Source organism: Ailuropoda melanoleuca, chromosome 2 (genome assembly GCF_002007445.2).
Source record: "Ailuropoda melanoleuca isolate Jingjing chromosome 2, ASM200744v2, whole genome shotgun sequence".
NCBI classification, from domain to species: Eukaryota; Metazoa; Chordata; class Mammalia; order Carnivora; family Ursidae; genus Ailuropoda; species Ailuropoda melanoleuca.
In genome coordinates, this window is record NC_048219.1 from 157,486,459 (window position 1) to 157,504,631 (window position 18,173).

Genomic DNA, 18,173 nt, shown 5'->3' on the forward strand with positions numbered 1-18,173 from the left:
GAAACTAGGTGCATATCATTAATTTTGATATTCGTGCAAAGCAACTTGACAAGCTAGTCCAGCCCAGCCCATTGTTCCAGGTGTACACAAACAAAATCCTCATCTGATGTCTAAGGGCCCTATTCCCAGTGGTTGGCCAAGGGTCATTCATGGTTCTAGATTCTTCTGGAGATATGCAAGGAATAAACAACCAGATCTGTTTTGTTAACCCTTTCCTCACTAAAGGTGGCCGTCAGTTAGCATCAACTGCCAAATATGTAGACGAATTCAGAAAATTCCAGCCCCTAGACTTCAAATCTTCCAACTTAGGTCCCCAAAATTGCAAAGCAGAAACAAGCATTCCCCACTGTGCTCTGGCAGAATTCCTGATTCACAGAAACTATAAGAAGCAATAAATGATTATTGTTTGAAGTCACCAAGTTTTGGAGGCAGTGTGTTATGCAGCAAGAGGCGAATGAGGCAGGATAATATTTTCTTGTTTCTTTGAAAATCTGGCATTTAAAAAAAAGGATTTTATTCATTGGAGAGACAGACAGATGACAAGCAGGGGGAGGGGCAGAGGGAGAGGGAAAAGCAGACTACCCATTGAGCAGGGAGCGCGGCAAATCTGGTCATTTTTTATTGAATGCCCAATGTGAATTCTAAGTTTTGGGGCACTGGATTTTGTTGTATTTCATTAAATAGTGTTAGATTTAGTTTATTGTTAGCTGAATTTGTAGAATCCTTTTGAGGATTGTTTTTAAGTTTGTTAAGGTGAGTCCAGAACAGCCTTTAGTTTAGAGCTAATTTATCTCCACTGCTAAACCAATAAATTTCTCAGCACTATTTCAGAGATTGGCAAACCCTTTTGGTAAGGTGCCATATGTAATATTTTAGGATTTATTGGCCATATATAATCTCTGTTGCCTGTTTTTCTTTGTGTGTATTTTACAATTCTTTTAAAAATATACAAATAATCCTTAGTTTGCAAGTTTTCAAAAACCATCTGTGGGTTAGATTTGGCCTGTGGGCTATAGTTTGCCAACCCCTGTCTCATCTAATGGCCTTTGCATTCCAGTCTAGAACATGAATTATTCCCAGTCCTGTAGGAGTTCCAAAAACTTTTCTGCTTACTCATTTTCCTGGTTCTTTCCCCACCCCTGGCACCATGGCCTCTCTGACCTCTGACTCTCTTTCCGCACTCAGTAAGACTGCAGGCTCTGTCTAGGTTCCCTTTCCCCATGGGGCAGCCTGGATATGGCCTCTAGAAATAAGCTGGCTCAATGCCAGGACTCACCTCCTTTACTCCTCTCCTCTCAGGGATCACAGGCTGTGCTTCCTATTTTTCAATTTCTTGAAAAGAATTGTTTCATATGTTTTCTTTTCTAGCTGATTCAGGTGGGAGGTTAAATTCAGCCCTTATTACTCCATCTTGGGAAGAATCTTTATTCATTCTTGAATTAAGTTATTATCAATGCTCGTGTTTTTATTTGCGTACAAATACTTACTCCTATGTGTTGCTTTCTACCTATATAGAGCACAAATTTCTAACTATCTAGTTCTGTTAATATCTTTATTGTTAAACACAGAGCCGTATCCCCACACATGCAGATGATCATAGACGCCATCGATAAAAGCCGTACGTCAGTGACCCTAGTCCTACAAGGTTTCTAGTTGGGACAAATCTTAAACGATCCAGCTGATCTGAGTCCAACTCTAGACCTTTATGGAATTTCCTTCTTCAACATCCTTAGTAGTAAACATATACTTCTGAAGGACACATTCCACTTTTTAAGATAGCCTATTTCATTGTTGGACAGCAAGTAAATGTCAATGTACATTATAATGAGCTAAAATGTAATTCTTTATAACAATGACTTTTCAGTTTTTACTGAATTTGTGTTTAATCTATATCCAGAGGACCTTTTCTTATCAACTCCTTTTAGCCCTCGTTGTGCATTTTTAAAAAAGATTTACTTATTTATGTATTTGACAGAGAAAGAGAGAGAGAGCACAAGCAGGGGGAGTGGCAGGCAGAGGGAGAGGGAGAAGCAGGCTCCTGGCGGAGCAGGGAGTCCAACATGGGGCTTGATCCCAGGACACTGGGATCACGACCTGAGCCAAAGGCAGACACTTCACCGACTGGGCCAGCCAGGTGCCCCTCGTTGTGCAGTTTTGATTCAGTCTCCAGATATGTATTGTGCTAGGCTCTGTGCTGAGCTTGGGCGTGCAGGGGTGAGAAAAGGAGGTAAAGTCTCCGTCTCACACATCTTTTAGTTCGATGGCAGAAGTGGGAGCATAATAAACAATTGTGCAAATACAGGCGAAATTACAGTGTGCCGTGTGCCACAAAGTGTGGTGCAATGACACTGCATAGATGAGATGGGCCTGATCAGGGAGGGTAGGGAGGAGGATCTTGAGGGAATATGAGTTGAGATCCAAAAGGCAAGTAGGAGATAATCTGACAAAAGGGGTGAGAGCTTCCAGAAAGAGGGAACAGCCTTGTGAAAGGCATGAGAGCAAAAAAAAGCAACTGGTGTTAAATCTAAAAGCAGGACTTCCAGATGACCCTCTTAAATGCTCTGCTTACTCAATGACTACACTCAATCTCAGAAATACCACTGTGTTACCAAAAACACATTTCTGATATTTTGGGCATATTTCTAGGGAAGCAGATTGTATTTTGATGTAAAAATACTTTGGATTGCCCTTTGCAGTATTATTGTCCCCACCTTAGGCTTTGTGGAGCTTGAAGCTTATAAGTTTGGGGGCCCTCTTTAAACACAAAAAATACAAGTATTGGATACAGAATTAAGTACAGGGCTTGGAAAAGGCCCTTGCAATTGAGAGGCCCTGATTTGACGCTTCATTAATTTCAGGGTAAATAAATCCACCTCCTGCCTTGAGGTATTCAAAGGGTGCATAACCACTAACTGGTAATGTCATCGAGGGAGTTCAGTATGTTGTGTTGAAATCGGGACTCGAAGATTCCCCAAATGCAAAGATTTTGTGTTTATTTGGCTCTGAAGCTTGAGAAGCAAATAGGTCAGAATTTGACTTTTTGTAATCTTCACCCCCCAGCTGTTTGTAGGATGAATTATCTGACAGCCAAACAATGGTGCCATGTTTGGACGGAGGAGATGGGTGTGGGTGTGGATATGTTTCTTCACAGGTTTTTTTTTTTGTTTTTGAGAGGAATAGAGGGTTGGGGGAGGGGCAGATGGAGAAGGAGAGAGAATCTTAAGCAGGCTTCATGCCCAGTGGGGAGTCCCATCTCACAGCCCTGAGATCATGACCTGAGTCAAAATAGAGTCTGACACTGATTCGGAGCCACTCAGGGGCCCTGTGGGTATGTTTCTTTTCAGTGCTGAATTAAATGCATCTGAAAGTTAAAAGTCTAGCTTCAACCCCTAGCCGGTTGGTTTGTTCTAGCACCTAAATCTCAAGCCATAGAATCTGAACTAAAGAGGTTTCTGAGTCAATGCCTGGGTTTGATTCCCATACTAACCAATGTGTGTATGTGGTGAACATGTCAGGAGTGGCCCAGCAATGGCTCCTCCACCCTCCACCCCAACCAGTCCCCTCATACCCAGTTCTGCTGGGAAGAGGAGGATTGAGGAGAGGACGTGGAAGTTTTCGTGTATGGCCCTCTTCCCTGTTGCGTCCATTGTCTGCATCACTGTCAGAAGGCAAGGAGGACACTTTGCAAATAAATTCATCTCTCCCCCGAACGAACACAAGCAAAAACAGAACCCTCAGAATCTATTGCGCTCTGAATCATTATTATAAAGCAGGAATAATACTAACAACAAGAAAATAATAACAGCAGCAGTGACCCAGGTGCTTTTGCATTCCCCGGCGAGCTGTGTGGGCAGAGCATAAAGCTCTTAGCAAACTTCAATTAGAGCTCAGAGGTAGGTGAGTTACGTGGCTAAAGTTCCTGCCATTCTGGTTGCCAGAGAAGTAAAATCAGGTGAGGCTAAGTGGTCGATCTGTGGACACCCGGTCATGCTCATCTGTGGCTTTTCCAGTCTGGCAGGTTTTTCGGAATCTGACTTGTTAGCAGCTCTGCCAGGCCCTGCTCCCTGGCTTGTAGCTGCTCAGGTTCCGAGCTGAGGTGCTAATGTCAGCTCGTTGCCCCGAGGCTCAACCACGCCATGTCTGGACCTGTTTGCTTTGTTTGGGAGTGAGTCTGTAAGGGATGTCTCTGAGCCCGGGACAGCAGTCCTCGAGCTGGCAGGCTCTATGTGAGCATTTGGCAGGTGTGATGTGCGAACAAAGACAGTACTTTTCAGTAGGAGATCGTTGACTGCATGCCCCCACGTTGGTTTAAGTTTTTTCTACTTTAATATCTAGAAACAGTTTATTTTTGCTATTTATGTTTTCTTAGAAACATTTATGTATTCTTAGACACCACCACTTTTAAGAGGACTGGAAAAGTTTAGGGCTAGTAAGGGAATAAGAAATAAAGTCTCCTTGAAGATTTGTGAAGACTTGGAACTTCCCTGTCCTGGGTGTTCCGTACCCCACTCAGACTTCTGGAGTGCCTTTATGCCCCCTGAGGACAGGGCAGTTCTTCTTCAGTTCTTCCTCAGGCTGGGGGCTCTGGGATCAATGATGACCTAAATTCAGTCTTGGCCAGTTGGGAATTTCCCAAACACCCACAGTTTCCATTAATATTATCCATCCACACATATGCTGATGCAAATCTGCCTCAAATCTATGTGGTTTATTTTGTCCCAACAATCAGGAGAAGGGGCAATATTGTCTTATTAGACAAAGAGTGATTGCCTTTTATTTATTCTAAAACAACCCTTTTCAAACTCCAATGGCCTTCACTAGGTCTGAAACTCTGGGGTGTGGAGAAGCAGCCCCTTCCACCCAGACTTCACGTGCATAGTTTCGAACGCTATGATTCTACTCCTCCTCACTCCCCTTTGCCTGGTCTCTCTCATTTCTTTTTTTTTTTTTTTTAATATTTTATTTATTTATTTGACAGAGATAGAGACAGCCAGCGAGAGAGGGAACACAAGTAGGGGGAGTGGGAGAGGAAGAAGCAGGCTTCCAGCAGAGGAGCCTGATATGGGGCTCGATCCCACAACGCCGGGATCACGCCCTGAGCCGAAGGCAGACACTTAACCGCTGTGCCACCCAGGCGCCCCTCTCTCCTCATTTCTTAGTCTCTTCTTTCCTTTTGCATTTTCATTGTCTTTCTCTGGGCCTTTTCTCTTTCATTGATGCCTTTCTTAAATTATTGAAATCAGAATTTCACATACACATTCATCTTTCATTGGGGTTTTTGTCTGAGGGTACCTTAACAATTTACCTTTATGCTTTTTAAAAAATGTTTTGTGTATAAAAAGTCCCAGTTTATGGCTTTTTTGGGGGGGGGTCTAATACATTGATTTAGGAAAGAGGTGATGATGACTCCTGGTACTCTTCTTAGATTTTAACTGATAGTTCAGAATTTATCTTCCTGTAGGTGAAACATTTTCCCCCTCAAATTCTTAATTATTCTTGTGTACGTGGAAGCTCGTTCCTCCTTCTGCTTGCAGTGTCCAATCATCTCTTCTATGAGTTGACACTGTACTACCTGGAAAACCATTGTTATGAATAATTTACCAACAGTTTAAATAAAAGAGTTGTCCTAGGCCATGTGCTTGGCAAAGGTAGCTTCTAATATTATCTACTCCAGGTGTTAACATTGGGACACTACGCTGTGGGGACAAAAGCTGCTGGGTTAGTGTCTCGGTTTGCTAGGGCTGACATACAAAGTACCATTGACTGGGTGGCTTAAACAAAAGAAATTTATTTCCTAACAATTCTGGAGCGTAGAAGTCCAAGATCAAAGTGTCACCAGGGTTGGTGTCTTTCTTTCTCTCTCTCTTTTTTTAAGATTTCATGTATTTATTTGTCAACATAGAGAGTGAGGACAAGCAGGGGGAGCAGCAGGCAGAGGGAGAAGCAGACTCCCTGCTGAGCAAGGAGCCCCGCACAGGACTCGATTCCAGGACCCTGGCATCACAACCTGAGCTGAAGGCAGATGCTTAACTGACTGAGCCACCCATGTGCCCCAGGGTTGGTTTCTTTCAAGGCCTCTTTCCTTAGCTTGTAGATGGCCCTCCTCTCCCTGTGTTTTCACATTGTCTCCTCAATGTGCATCTGTGTGCCCTGACCTCTTTTTATGAAGACGCAGCCATTGCATGAGGGCCCACTCTAGTAACTCATATTAATTTAGTGATCTCTTTAAAGACCCTATCTCCAAATCAAGTTCTGAAGTACTGGAGATTAGGGTTTCAATATATAAATCTGGGGGCAGGGATACAATTCAGTCCCTAAGAGTATATTATCAACCCCTCATGTAGATGCCAGATTCCTGGCAACACCAATTACCTCCAAAACATAGCCCCAAACCCTCAAAGTCTACGAAAGTCAGCTTGTGGAGCCCCAGGAGGGCCAGATGCTGCAGGCCCCTCTCTGACTTTACAGACTCTTCCTAACAAATGTAAACAAGCTGCTTATCTGATTCCCCAAGCACCAGCAGACCAGCATGCAGAATAACCGCCAACCAGAAAAATCCACGCTGCGAGGAGCAGATGTGCCAACCGCAGCAGGAAGTGGCTAGAGCCCCGAAGAGGCAGCAGCAGAACCTTAAAAGGATAAAACTGTATTGTCACTTGCCACACGGTGTGCCAAGAGCAGATAATAGCAATGCCTCTGAATTGTCAGGAGTAGGTAACATGACTGTCAAAGACCTAGGGTAGAAGCCCGTGAAAATTTTCCCATTAAATGTAAAAATCGGGCATTGGAAGGAGATGAACTTCGGTTGTTAGAGCAATTCACCTATGAGAAATGAAAATTTCCCAGTTCTACTGGATACATGCTTCTTTCTATAGATGGCACACAAGGTCCTGCTTGGAATTCATGAAGATGTTGCTATAATCCTGAACATGAGCGAGTGAAAAAAAGCTCTGGGTGCTTTCCTAATCCCAGTGGTCCGCAGGTGGAGACTTAACCTCCCAGTGAGGCTTGACAGTCACTGAGATTCACTCACAGGTTTCAAAGAAGATGTTCATCCGACAACTTTAACTTAAGCCATACCCCCTAAAGTGTGCAGTGGATTAATATTTTAATAACTTTTATAATGCTTTATGAATAGTGCAGTTACATGACATTGGATTTTGTGTGTACATGTGTTAGACATTGCGATACATTTAGTGGAAACACCGAAACTGCACTACAATTTTTATAACCCTGCTTTGGCATGCCTTCATGCTTTGGTAAACCAGAAGTCTCAAAAGTGGGAGTGACCAGGTACTTTTGAGCTCTGAAAGGCCCTGCCCCAGTGTGTGCTCTGTGCTCACCCTCCTCTGAATCATCTCCTCTGGTTTGAACCTCAGGCCCCTGGCCATGTTCTGCTTCCTGTCATAGTTCTTAATGGAGCTGTTTCATCCATCTTACAGGGTTGTGGGCTTAATTCCCAGCAGCCATCCCTCCCACAGTAAATGTACCTGGTCTTTGTTTTCTACTTGTTACACCATTTGGGACCTCTGTAGTGTTTGTTGCACACACCTTCCACGGTAACCCTCAGGGCTTCCTTATGCTCAAAGGAAGATCACCCAGAATGCTTTGCTGGAGAGTTTGTACAGCTCACTGCAGTATAGTGCTGGCAAATAGTGAACAACTGCTTGTGTTCAATATTGGTGAGGGGGGGAACGCCTGACCCTTCGTGTTTGCTGGTTCTAGACCTCCCTGGACATGGGAGTCAGGAGATGAACACAGTTGGCTCTTGCTGGTCAGTCAGACTTCAGAAGGTTCCAGCACACGTCTGGCTCACAGCCCAGGCTACACTATTTTGTAAAGAATGGCTTCTCCACCTGCACAAGGCAAGCCTGTGGCACATATTCACTAAACCGTCTCACTTCCAGCTTTGCCTCCTCTCAGTCCTTCTTCACTAATCGCACAAGCTCTTGACAAACTCTGAAATAGCTTTAAAATCATGAGCAATGAGTCATAAAATGGGTCTACTCAGAAGTTTTAAGAGTCACTAATATGAAGGCAGTTCAAAATTCTCAGAATCTGTAATGTGTACACACAGGCTGACTTTGGCATTACAGTCATTAACCCTCCAAAATATTTTTTTCAAGCATTTGCTCAATTCCCTACCCTTTTGCACACACACACTTAGTAGACATGTGCTAAAGTGTCTGTGACTCACAGTTTTCATCAACGAGAGGTAATGATGCTACAAATAGTTGGGCAGTTTCAGAAACGTTAAACATAAACTTGCCCTATGACCTTGCAATCCTACTCTTAGGTATCTATCCAAGAGAAAGGAACAGATATGTCCATATAAAAACATGTATGAGAATGTCCACAGGTTTATTCATAATAGTTCCAAACTGGGAAAAATCCAAATGTCTATCCACTGGTGACTATAGACACAAAATGCAGTATGCCAGTACGCTGAAATACTCTGCAGCGATAAGAGTAAAGGGGTAGGACACGTGCTACAAGGCTGGAGAGCCCCAATGATGCTGTGCTAAGCGGAAGAAGCTAGACACAACAAACCACATGTTGTAAGATTCCATTTCTGTGAATTTTCTGGGAAAGGCCAATCTGTGAGAGACAGAAAGCAGAACAGTGCTTGTTTGGGGGCAGGGGATAGAAACCGGGATTGACTACAAATGGACACAAGGGTTCCTTTCGGAGTGATAGAAAGTTTGCTCATTTCGTACAACTGTAAATTTACTAAAAATCATGTGTATGCTTTAAAATGGGTGAATTTTATGGCATGTAAGCAACACAACAAATAAAAGTCTTTTCTAATTCTGTGTAGCTTTTGGTTTCCCCTGCCTGTTTACAGATCCCCGTGCAGCTACATGTCACCCAATCACTTCTTTTTCTTGGTAGATGAGGAGAGCGGATAGATATGTTGCTGGAGGAAGCAGGGGCTGGATTAGGCCAGACAAACCCATAGATGTGTTGACAGCTTTTTTTTCAGCGGCAGGCATGCTAGCTACAAGGTCTGCAGGCAAGGACATGGCTTAGTCATTGAGTTAGCATCCTTCCTTTCATGCAGTTGGCCCTGGGAGGGAATGACGTTTCTGGGGAGGAGTCTGTGCCTCTGTCGTCATAGGCATGCTGGGGGAACTGTACTGAATGTAGAGTATTGCACTATCTTGACCCCAGGAGACAAAGACACTCCTTGTTAAATGGAAGCTAGTCTTACTTAAAGAATGAGATCGTTTCTCTGACCACTAATCTCTTTCTTATCAAATGTCCTCTCTTGGGGCCATAACAGAGCAGATAGCCCATGGCGAATCTTCTGGTTTTAACTTGGGCTTTTGATGTTGCTTAGGTAACTGAAACTTAGTATCTGTTGAACAGCAACTCCTTCCCTCCCCCCAGACCTTGGCAACCACCATTCTATTCTCTGTTTCTACACATTTGACTATTTTAGACACCTCATGGAAGTAGAATCATGCAGTATTTGTCCATCTGTGTCTGGCTTACTTCATTTAGCATGATGTCCTCCAAGTTTATCCATGTTGTCACACTGAGCAGAATTTCCTTGTTTTTTTTTTTTTTTAAAGATTTTATTTATTTATTTGACAGAGATAGAGACAGCCAGCGAGAAGGGGAACGCAAGCAGGGGGAGTGGGAGAGGAAGAAGCAGGCTCATAGCAGAGGAGCCTGATGTGGGGCTCGATCCCATGACGCTGGGATCACGCCCTGAGCCGAAGGCAGACGCTTAACCACTGTGCCACCCAGGTGCCCCAGAATTTCCTTGTTTTTAAAGACAAAATAATATTCCATAATATGTCTATACCACATTCTCTTCATTCATCTGTCATGGACATTTAGGTTGTTTCTGTATCTTTGGTTGTTGTGAATAATGCTGCAATGACCATGGGAGGGCAGATATCTCTTTGAGACCCTGATTTCAGTTATTTTGGATGAATACCCAGAAGTGGTATTACTGGGTCATATGGTAATTCTATTTGTAGTTTTTTTGAGGAAGCTCCATACTGTTTTTCACACCAACTGCTCCATTTTACATTTCTACCAGCGGTGAACGAGGGTTCTCTTTTCTCTACCTCCTCGCCAACAGTTGTTATCTTCTGTTTTCTTGATACCGGCCATCCTAACAGGTGTGAGGTGATATCTCAGTGTGGTTTTAATTTGCATTTCCCTGATGATTTGTATTTGCCCTTCTATTACTAGTGCCTGGCAATGCCTAGAACACAGCAGATGTTCAATAAATATTTGTTGAATCAGTGGATTGAGTTGTAAGTAACACCATCTTGAGTACACACATAAATGAAGATTCAGTGTGAGCTATGGAGGAGGAAGTGGGGGAGTGTGGAGTTAGTGTCTATGACACAAACGCACAAGGTCCCCAGGCTGGTGGATTCCCTCTGGTTTCATATTAGAAGGCTGCCAAAAATGGCTGGGACCTCAGGACTTAGAGAAGTTCACCACCATGGGAAAAAAAAATAGTGTTTTTAGAAGAAGCTAAATGAAAACACTTTGCACAATCCTTTAAAAATCATTATCTTAAATATTTTCATTTTCTGAATGTTTGTGTTCCAGAGCAAAGCCCAGGAATGTTGTGTTTTGTTGGGTTTCCAATGCCACCCAGCTTTCAAAGCTCATCTCAAGCATCTACCTCCACAGTTGCTTTTCCCGAATCTCTCACTTCTTGTAGCACAATTTTTTTTCAACGGATACTTGTGTTTCCTCCTTCCTTTGAATCCTCATAGCTCTTTGCACTTTTCTTGCCACTCACCCTACTCCACTCCTCCTTCATCTCCTGGGACAGCTCCCTGCTCTTACGTAATGCGGCCTTCTCCATGGCAAGCTCCGATACAGCAGCATACTTGTGTCCCATAGAAACTGACGCTTGGTACTAAACATTTGTTTAATTGGACCGACTACTGAAATCATTTGATTAGTATCAGATTACTTTTTTTAGGCAGGGAAGACAACTGATGAAGTGGCTTATGGACCCTAGGTACTATATAAAAATAGCTCCATTTCTAGAAACTCGTGTCTATGCATACTTGCTGTGATTCAATTTAAAAACAGAAAAGCAATATTTTTTCCCAAAAAACCTTTATGGACTTGACAGATATAGAAGGAATATTTTCAGTTGAGCAAGTTTATCACAACAATGCTTAATTTCAGGAAGGAAGACAGGCAGAACTAGGGTGAAGTTCTGGCTTGTTTGTTTGTTTGTTTTTTGATTGTTTGATTTTTACTATAAAAATATGGAATCAATATTTCACACTGGTGAAGGATATTTATAAAATGTTTTGCCCCATATGAATATATCCCCAATTAATATTTTATATGAACAAGACAAGCTTAAGAAATCAATCTGGGCTTTCGTTTGTTTCAAGGTATCTGTAAATAGTTTCAATGTAAGGCTTGCTCAATATTTGCCCAAAGTCCTATCAGCATGAGCATTTCTGGACAGATCATGGTTTTCCTTCTGTCTCTACGTGGCATGATGGAGGCAGCCACATCAATGGGGGTATTTGTGTAAGCTGGATTCTAATCTTGACTTTGGCAATAAACAAATGTGTAATCTGAAACATTCACTTGAGATAACAGCCTCCTTATCTGAATCTGAATTATGAGGGAAGTGGACATCATGATTTGCCATCACCAGGTCGTAGGATTTCCTGTTCTCTCCTCGTTTGAATGCCCATGGCTGAGGCTCTTTGGTTCACTTCTTTTTTTCCTTCCATGCAGCTGCACCCAACCACTTGCAAAAGAAACAGGATCAAGTGTCTGGAGGCTGAGTGATGGCCAGCCTGGACAGGAAGGCTATGATACCATGCTTGGGTTGGGGCTGTAGGGAGGGGCCGGCAGGTGAGGAGACATGGGCACAGGCAGGAGAAGTCACAGGGAGAAAGGGTCCTGTATGCTCAGCATTTTGGGGCAGAGGGAGAGAGTAGACAAGGGAGTGAGGACAGAGGGAACCAGCTGGGCTGGGAGAGCTGTGTTCAGGTTGATGGGGCTCCAACCCCATCAAGTCTTAGAGCTGTCACTAGGAGGCTTGGGTCCTTGGACAAATACACCCTCTGTCCCCAAATCTATAAACACCGGGATAGACTCCTAGCAGCCTCATTAAGGGCCAATTCTAGTTTAAAACCTCCTTAATATTCTAGGGTAAGTAAATATCAAGCAAGGATTAGATCTCTTAGGGTGAAAGGGCATGAGAACACTGTGAATCTGAAGTGCAAACAGGCCCCCTCTCTACCCTCTGTGCGCCTGAGAAAGGTCCTGTGAATAAGGAAGCAAATGGGACCTTCTTTTTCTTTCCTAGTTGGAGCTCCTGTAAGCCCACCTTTGCTCCACCAGGTTCTTGCACCTGGAGGGTTTAGCTCCACTCCTGGGCTCATTTCCCAGGGCCTCTAGGCTTCAGGATTGTGTCCTGACTCCCACTAGCAAGGCTGGACATCAGGAATGCAGGGCTAAATGCTTCCGCTCCTTTCTTTCAGTCTGGTTGCAACATTCTTTAAAGTTGGAGGAGGAGACAGTCACAAGGAGGAAGCAAAGGGGAGACACAGCTTATGCTGCTTTCTGATTTTGCTCAGGAAGCGCTGGGCCTTTCCTCCACTTTTTAACAGACTAAAACAAGAAGGCAACAAAAAGGCAGTGCAGTGGCATTTGGCAGCCTGGGGTGTATGTCAGGAGAACCACGTGCTGCTCCATTTCTTCTTCAAACTCGTCTGCCTTGGCTAATAGTTGTGCAATCATGACCTGTACATCATGCCTGCTTGTCTTGTCTCAGATTTAATTTATTTTTAAACCTTCCTGGCAAGGTAGATATGCTAATATTTCCTGAAACATTCTTTATTGATCCCCACGATTAGGCTTCTTTTCTATTAAAGAAAAAATTCTTTAAAGTCTATATCTAATATCTCAAATGATTATTAAAGCAATCTTACTGCTTTGCTCTCCCTACCAATCCAGATCCTTGTCCTGCTTCTGCAGGACACGTATTATTTAGAGTCAGGGTGTTGAGAATGTAAACCCCTACATCACTCGATCCCCACTTTGAAAAAACCTGCAGTAGAATTTCCCTTAGACCTAAGCACCAGAAATTTTTTATTTCCTTTTAACTAGTACATTTTTACAGATGATAATGTGATTCTTGTAACAATTACATTTCTTTTTCACTTTGGCACAGCTCAGGTATAGTAATTGTGTCAAACCCTGCAGCATGTGGACCAATCTTCAGATTGGTCTCATCACTACCTGTGTGTGTGTGTGTGTGTGTGTGTGTGTGTGTGTCCTGGTTTCAAAGTTTCAACTGGACAGGTGAATTTATGAGTGTTCATAATGTCTCTTTTTGCCATGTCTTTATTTTGTAATTTTTGTGTGTGTTGAGTAACATAACGTTTTTTTCATACCGAGAGAAAATTAACAAAAGAACTTAAATAATAAAGCATGGAAGAAAATATGTGAAAATTCTGTCTCAATGAATTCCCCTATTAATAGAAATTTCGTTGTTTTAACCTAATCTACTTTTGTTGGCCATTTACATCATTCCGTTGTTCTTGAACAATCCTTTCCCCTAACTTTTCAGTATTGTAAGAAGCAAAGAACACAAGTAATTAGCTTTAAAAAAAAGGAACCAATTATGACAATCATATAAAAATGCCTACAACGCACAGAGAGCTACAAAGTCACCTTGTGGTATACACGCCAAGATCGCCAACACTAAAAGAAGCAGTCATTTCAGCTTACTCATTTTCATATAAGTATTATTTTACCCATTTGCCTATTGACCAAATTACTTTGAAACTAATACCTAAGCACACTTTATATTTGGTCAAATTGTATTTGGTGAAATTTCATTTAGCCAAATTGTTTTCGGTCAAATTGTGAAAATTGAAACGTCTTAGCATTTCCAGTCAGGGTTTGATATGCTGATAATTAACAAAAGTGGTGGACACTGAAGCAAAGAGAATGCTTCATCCGTTCTGAAAGCCAGCTCAGTCTACCTTCTGGAATATGCCCACCACTCAATATAATGGCCTGTTCCAATATTTCAGAGACAAGCAAGAGTTCCATTCTGCAGTGAGGAGTGTAAATGCTCCAACAGGTAGGTGGCTTTGATGGAAGTTGGGCAAATAGAAACTAGAACAAGAATAAGCTAGACCCCTTTTCCATCCCTTCAGGTGACCAGTTAGACCATAACGAGCCTTGAGGCTGCTCTGGCTATAATTGACTTAAGACTTTCTACCTGGTTCTAATGCAAGAAAAGAGCATGCTACGATCTCATTAAAATCTGAAGTGGGGCGCCTGGGTAGCACAGTCGTTAAGCGTCTGCCTTCGGCTCAGGGTGTGATCCCTGCATTCTGGGATCGAGTCCCACATCAGGCTCCTCCACTAGGAGCCTGCTTCTTTTCTCTCCCACTCCCCCTGCTTGTGTTCCCTCTCTCGCTGGCTGTCTCTCTCTGTCAAATAAATAAATAAAATCTTTAAAAAAAATAAAAAATAAAAATAAAATCTGAAGTGACACTAAAACTTTGCAATAAAAAAACTTCATCCTTCAAGATGTCGAGTTTCCAGGGAAGTTGTCACAAAGCTAAATGAATGATGGAGACTTCTAGTGGATGGAACACCCATGCTCACAGCATCTTGCCTTTTGTACACATTGGGATGAGAAGCAGGGAAAGTTAGAGGCTTAGAGTTTAGTTTCCTAAGTGGCTAGTATGCAAAGGTGACTTGGAGGAGATAATTTACAGTCTTTTTGTTGTTCATAAAAAGTCTTTTTGAGCTGCAGCACAATTCTTAAAAGCCTGCACATCCTGATGCAGGGATTTCAAAGTCCTTTTGCCTCTAGTGTCGAAACACTCTACCTTCCCCCAGCACAGTTTTAGAGCTATTTAAAAACAAAATCAACAACAACAATGACAACAACAACAAAAACAAAACCCTATCCGTGTAGACCTAGCAGATCTGTGGATTGGAAAATAGCCCTGGAATCTAGGGTCCTATCTAACTATGCAGCTCAATTCCTGAGTAGAATGGGACAAGTCATTGATCGCTTTGCTCCTTAGTTTCTCTATCCATCTAGTCATCTATCCCTCTCAGAGATAATTTTTAAACACCAGGACCCTGTGGAGACAAAAATAAGTAGAACCTGGTTCCTTTATCAAGATCCTTGGAATTTAGGCGAAAAGACAAAAATCAAAGATTATAATGCAGTGTGGTAAGTATGGCGTCGGAAGTGTGCACAGAGTGCTAGGGTAGCAGGGAAGTAACATCAGATCCCACCTGGAAGTGGGGAGGAGAGTCGGGGACCACTTGGAAGAGCTGATGTCTTCCGGAAGCTTGAACTCTATAACATGAGAGGGGTCCATTAGTTGATCTTTAAGAACAGGTCTCTGTATCTTATGTTAATTGTAGAAGCTTTCTAGAGCTGCAACAAAAGACACGAAAGATATAAATAAATTTGCCTAATTTATCCATGACTGCTTACACACTAAAGAAAATATTGGCTCCCAGGATCTTCCTGTCACTTATTTACCTACAGTCATTTGAGGGCTATCTGGCCTTCATGCCAAGCCAGTCACCTCTACCACGCCTCCCCTTCCTTCATCCAACAGCTCCTTCCTCTGAACATTTCCTTGTAATAAGCTGTATAATCTTTTTTCTCTAGGTGGAGTCATTCAAGTGCTTTAATATTCACACAGAAGCAAGCACCAAACTTTGTCTTCATTTATGGGTACATGTAGCCTGAAAGTTAGTCGTTCACTAAATATCTCTGGTCACCATTTGACTTTAATTTAAACAATACTTCACTTTTCTAAAAGTGATCTGCTTCAAATACGAACTGATTATAGACACAGTTGCAAATCTACAAAAATTGTTTAAAAATCATAAGCAGATAAATCATTTCAGTCTCTAGCATACATTGTTGGTTCCCTTACCAGTGTCTACTTTTTTCTCTTCTTTTTCCTAAGAGAATTCCAGTTTGGTCCAGGGTGGATGCTAGTTAGCCCAAGTCAGTCCCATGAGTTCTAGACCCCTAGTCAGAGGTTAGTTTGGGCAAAGCGATTCTGGGCCCGGAGCGGAAAGTTGGCTGATTCGGGGTAGGGTAGGTGTGGAAAAGGTTTCCTTCCCCTAAAAGAGACATAGAAGGAGATGTTGTCTTCTCTTTCTTGGAACATTGCTGTGTCTGGGATGTGCCTCTGGAACCCCTACAGCCACATTGTCACCAGCTTGGATGAAGCCAAGTGTGGAAAAAAGCAGATTGGGTAGAATTACCCAGGAGAAAAACTGGGCCTGCAGTGTTGTGCCTGGACTCTGTCCTCCTTGGGACCTCTCTGTTCTATGGTACAGTTGGCCTTATTGCCCTAGCTACGATGACTCGGATTTTCAATTATTTGCAGCCCAAAGCATCCTAAAGAATAGGCAAGCATGATCTGAAGTTTATGCACTCTGTTCCTAGAACAGTACGTCCGTCAGGCATTGAGTTCTAGGAAACAGGCTTATCTGATTTCCCAGTTCATGGCAGATAGAAATAGCATGTTAGAAGAGGAGAAAGGGGCTGTGAGAAGCAGGCAGCCATACAGGGAAGGAAGAGACATAAAGGTAGAAGCCAGTAGCTTGGATGGAGCAGTGTGGGATTATTTAATGTGGGGCAAACAAGTCCTCCCACCCCCCAGCTCACATGGGTGTCAGAGTACATCTCAGTGACTAATCCATAATGATGACCATGTGTCATCAAGGGAAGTGTGCTTTCTGTTTCGTGTACTCTGTTTTCGATGCAGGATGAGGCTGATTAATATTCTTAAATATTTCTTCGTAAACAAGGAAAAGGTTAAATGATTAAAGGGATAAGCTTATCTGAAAAGGCACACAGAGAACAAACTCACTCCCTTGCTATGCTCAATTGATGAGTGCCATCCATATATGCAAATAGAATCTGTTAGAAGTTTGCTTCATCCAGAGAAAAGGGAGGACAAAAAATGCAGGAGGATTTTGATGGCTGCGCAGAGCAGCTCCTTTCTGCTTGGGTCCCCATGAGAAGCCGCAGCGGAGGAGAAGCAAAGCTGGTGCGGAAGGACCTGGTGCTGCTCTTCTGTAAGTTCCTTCACTTTGGTTCAATGGCTGAGCGAGCCTGGCTAAGCTGTTTCCTCAGAAGCGTGCCAGTAGGAAGTAAATAAGCTGCTTGACTCTCCTCCTAGAGGGGGTTGAGCACTTGTAATTAAAATGTAAATAATTCTCCGGGCCAACAGCCTGTAGACAAAAATGACTGGAAAGATCACAAACAGTAAAATTGCACCATGCAAAACAGGTTCTAAGTCTTTGCACACATGCTAAGCCCAGCAGTTGATTTAGTTGTCTCTGTGAGAAATAACTCAAAATAAGTCCTTTGCAACTGTGTACGGGAAACCAGCTGGTTGCCATACTCCTCTGACTCCAGGGTCTAAAATTGAGGGTGGCTTGTTTCCCCGGTTCCCTGCGGCCCGGACAACTCAGAACACAAGTGTTAAGGTGAGCCCAGGGCTTCTCTGCATCCAGCTGGCGGATCTGTGGCCCCACCCCCCTCCCACCTCTCCGACCGCGCAGCTGTAGGCCCAGCCTAGCTCCTTTCGCCTGCCTGTGTCCTGCTGGCTCCGGGGCTCTGAAGCAGATGTGCTGTCCCTACGGGGCTCCGCCCCTCAGGATGTTACTGGGGTTTTAAAATTATCCTTTGTTTGACTGTCTCTCTTTGCAGATGACATGATACTCTATATGGAAAACCCAAAGGAATCCACTCCCAAACTATTAGAAGTTATAGAACAATTCAGTAAGGTGGCAGGATACAAAATCAATGCCCAGAAATCAGTTGCATTTCTATACACGAATAACGAGACTGAAGAAAGAGAAATTAGGGAATCCATCCCATTTACAATAACACCAAAAACCATGCGTTACCTTGGAATTAACTTAACCAGAGACGTAAAGGACCTATATGCTAGAAACTATAGATCACTTTTGAAAGATATTGAGGAAGACATAAAAAGATGGAAAAATATTCCATGCTCATGGATTGGAAGAATTAACATAGTTAAAATGTCCATACTACCCAGAGCAATCTACACTTTCAATGCTATCCCGATCAAAATACCGAGGACATTTTTCAAAGAACTGGAACAAATAGTCCTTAAATTTGTATGGAA

The 18,173-nt window shown here is 42.9% G+C and overlaps 1 long non-coding RNA gene across 7 annotated transcripts in view; it reads right to left on the reverse strand.

Annotated features, from left to right (window-relative positions):
• Positions 1-18,173, reverse strand: part of LOC105237063 — a 73,928-nt gene that overhangs the window by 18,215 nt on the left and 37,540 nt on the right. The window contains exons 3-4 of one of the 7 annotated variants that reach the window (XR_004623539.1): positions 15,936-17,191; positions 14,426-15,424 (exon numbers count right to left, since the gene is read on the reverse strand). The exons of 5 other annotated variants lie outside the window; for them this stretch is intronic. This is a non-coding gene — a long non-coding RNA (uncharacterized LOC105237063). Of the gene's footprint in view, positions 1-14,425; positions 15,425-15,935; positions 17,192-18,173 lie in introns of those variants that run through there. One more of the 7 variants, XR_004623540.1, reaches the window with a different exon arrangement.